Raw genomic sequence first — 2922 nt, forward strand, 5'->3', positions numbered from 1 at the left:
AGTACTAAAATATATGACCTTCAACTCCAGCTCCAACAACACCCAAACCTCCAACACCAGGACCAACTAAACCCAAACCAACCACGACAAGCACACCAAGTGTCCTTCATACCTCATTTATGAACCATTTATTTAATGTTCTCATCTCTGCGTTGTCTTGTGACCCACAGAAACATGTCCTCCTAATGCTGAGTACAATGAGTGTGGTCCAGCTTGTAGTCCCAGCTGTAAGGAACCCTCCACCAACTGTACAGGCCCCTGCATTAGTGGCTGCTTCTGTAAGCCGGGCTACGTCTTTAAGGGACGCCGTTGTGTCAAACCGGAGACCTGTGGCTGTCTGGATGAACACAACAACTACTACGAGGTTAGACGCCATATGTAAATGATCTACCTGATGTGAGTTCAAATCCCAAGTAGAACAGGAAAGTTACAATGTGCAGCCTTAAGACTGACTTCATGCCCTGTCTTATGTTTGTCAGCCTGGAGAGATCATCTTTGGTGACGGCTGCTCCAAGCTGTGTCGCTGTGCAGGGAACAACACCTTGCAGTGTGAGGATAATTCCTGTGACCCCACAGAGGAGTGTCGTGAGGTCAGCGGAGTAGCAGGATGCTATCCCAAAGGTGATAATGTCAAGGAAAACATGTCATACTTTTAACACAAAGGGATGAAGTTACAACTTTGGCCAGCTGATTGCTCCAATTGTCCAGCCGATTGGCTAGTTCATTGTTAGACCAAACATCCTTCCGGGCTATGGGGTGTAGTCTGTCGGTTGGCCATGCAACAAACTAGCCAATCGCAGTGGAATCATCACTCCAGGCTATGGGATTGAGGACGTTTATAATGACAAACGCACCTTGTCTGGGAGTAATCTTTATTTTGCATATACGGTTTCTGATTACATTTTAAGAGAGCAATAGTTCATGCAGTTGCTTAATCTTGATTAATTTCACATGGACAAAGCCTAGTTTAAAAGGTGGTTAATAATATTCTTGACGTTTCCATAGAGGAAACAGTTGCTATCCTGTCACTTTGACAATGTGATTGGCTTTGTGATGATTGATGATGAAACATTATTTGTAACCCGAGCACACAGTAACACATACCTTCCTCCACCATCTGTCATACAGCTACATCCACCTGCATAGCCTCTGGAGACCCACACTACACCACCTTTGACCGTCGCAAGTACGACTTCATGGGCAACTGCAGCTATGTGATGTCTAAACCCTGCAACCACACCTCCATGCAGTACTTTGAGGTCCATGTCGACAACGAAAACCGCTACAACAACCCTACCGTTTCCTATGTGAAGGCTGTGCACGTGTACGTGCGCAGCATGAAGATTTCCATCCTGAGGGGAGGCACAGTACAGGTGAGATGGGTGTAATACCCACATTAGTGATCAATTAGTGCCTGCAGATGTTGACAGTGGCATATTTGATGAAGAGCTTAACAGCTTGGCTGTTAAGCAAGAGCGACAGGGAGCTCATCTTCTAGGCGTTTAAAAAATCCCACTTCACCCTGCAGTCAGTAACTAATCAACCATAACAACAACAATAAACAATCATTTATAAAACTAGATTTTCAGGCCGTCACGCGGCCTTCAAACCTAGTCCTTTGTTGCGCTGATAAGAGCAATGGTCACCGCAGTATGGCCATTTGAAGTGTTAAACAATGCTATAACACTGCTGCTGAGCAGCGATGCACTTGCAGCACCCTGGTCTGCTGTCATACCTGCAATTTCATATTTCTTCCTAGTGATGCTTAACGGAAAGGGAAATGTTGGAGTGCTGATAAAATGCTCTTGTGTTGCTCTTGCGTAGCTGAATGGGGCCAATGTCAACCTAGTCACTCCAGCCAGCGGTGTCTCTGTGTTCAAGTCTGGGCAACTATTCACTGTAGCCATGGACTTTGGTGTGACCGTCCGCTACGATGGAAACCACTTCATGGACATCAAAGTGATCAAAGAGTGAGTGACACCCATCACAGTCTGTTATTTGAATCATTTCACTGATCTAATTTAAAGATACAGACAGTAACTGAACAGGTGTCCCATGAATTAATTCCTCTCCACTCGTTCCTTTGCCTCCACCTGGTGACCTGCAGTTACAAGGACACATTGTGTGGTCTGTGTGGAGACTACAATGACAATGACAACGATGACATGCGAAAGCCAGACGGCATCGTGACCAATGACCCCAATGTGTTCGGACACAGCTGGGTGACTGACCCCAAGTGAGTAACGTTAACATGAACGCCGCCTACTCTATTATGAACACGCACAAACACACACATTGATACAGATACATTCATCCACAAACATGTGTCTCCATAGCTGTAATAAGAAGCCCAACGTCACGGTCCCAGGAGGATGTATGGGTGAGGAACAGGATCTGTATGAGAGCTCTGGATACTGTGGCATCCTGTTGGACAAGAGGGGACCCTTTGCTGTCTGTCACCGCAAGGTCAACCCCAATGTGAGTGCTAATACACACACAAATATCATGTAAACACATTGCACGTGCATATACACTCAAACACTTTGTCAACTCTTTTCTTAAAATGAATTCATTTGTGCATTCAGGACTACTTCAAGGACTGTCTGTTTGACCTGTGTGAGCTGGACGGGGCCAAGCCCATCCTGTGTGAGGCCATTGAAGCCTACGTCAATGAGTGCCAGGACCGTGGAGTCAACATCCCCCCCTGGAGGAACCAAGCATTCTGCCGTGAGTCAACTGACCAGTGGAGGATGGAGGGATGGAAAGATGGATGGAAGAGGGGATGAATGGAGAGAGTGAGGAATGGACGGATGGAGTGACAGATGGAGGGAACGATAGATCAGTTACAGGGAACAGAGAGTGGAATGCAATGATGGCCATTAATGATCTTATCTGCCAGTGGATGCCAGAAAAGATGGGAAG

This window comes from Gymnoscopelus braueri (genome assembly GCF_963280865.1).
Source record: "Gymnoscopelus braueri genome assembly, chromosome: 6".
Taxonomy (NCBI): Eukaryota; Metazoa; Chordata; class Actinopteri; order Myctophiformes; family Myctophidae; genus Gymnoscopelus; species Gymnoscopelus braueri.